The sequence below is a fragment of the Sinocyclocheilus rhinocerous genome, unplaced genomic scaffold (assembly GCF_001515625.1).
Source record: "Sinocyclocheilus rhinocerous isolate Xijiao unplaced genomic scaffold, SAMN03320098_v1.1 scaffold45, whole genome shotgun sequence".
Classification (NCBI taxonomy): domain Eukaryota; kingdom Metazoa; phylum Chordata; class Actinopteri; order Cypriniformes; family Cyprinidae; genus Sinocyclocheilus; species Sinocyclocheilus rhinocerous.
In genome coordinates, this window is record NW_015632734.1 from 829,321 (window position 1) to 829,844 (window position 524).

At 39.5% G+C, this 524-nt stretch overlaps 1 protein-coding gene across 1 annotated transcript in view; it reads left to right on the forward strand.

Annotated features, from left to right (window-relative positions):
• Nucleotides 1–524, forward strand: part of LOC107742952 (mitogen-activated protein kinase kinase kinase MLT-like) — a 47,884-nt gene that overhangs the window by 18,017 nt on the left and 29,343 nt on the right. The window lies entirely within an intron of this gene.

Here is a 524-nt window from a genome sequence, read left to right on the forward strand (position 1 = left end):
TGCACACGACAACACAGCACGGTAACTTTTATTTGTAAAATAGTTTCGACAGGCTACTGACTTGCAACGTTATATTTCTCTGCAATGAGGGGTAAAATCGCTGTTTTTGAAGGAACTAAGCCTCATTGCTTGTAGAGAGAGACGCAGACGCAGGTTCACACACGCAACTTTCATCTCTCTCTCTCTCTCTCGCGCGCGCTAATTCAAATAAATGATATAATTAATTCAAATAAATGCACTGCATCTCTGTGTCTGATTTAAAGCAGGCCGAATGCTAACGAGCCTTAACTGACTAAAATGACCATAATTTGCACGATGGAAGAATTATCGTCTTGTCGTATACAACCATTCAAAAACTCGGCAGAATTTATGTGACCGCTGCACCTGATGTTCATAAACTTTCATAACTGGTAAGTGTTTTTTCTTTTGCCTTGTGAACTGGCCGAGCCTCAATGATTCTGTTTCTTTACATGTATTTGCTTACTGACCGTTGCATGCAATCGTGAAATACAGCATTTTTTTTT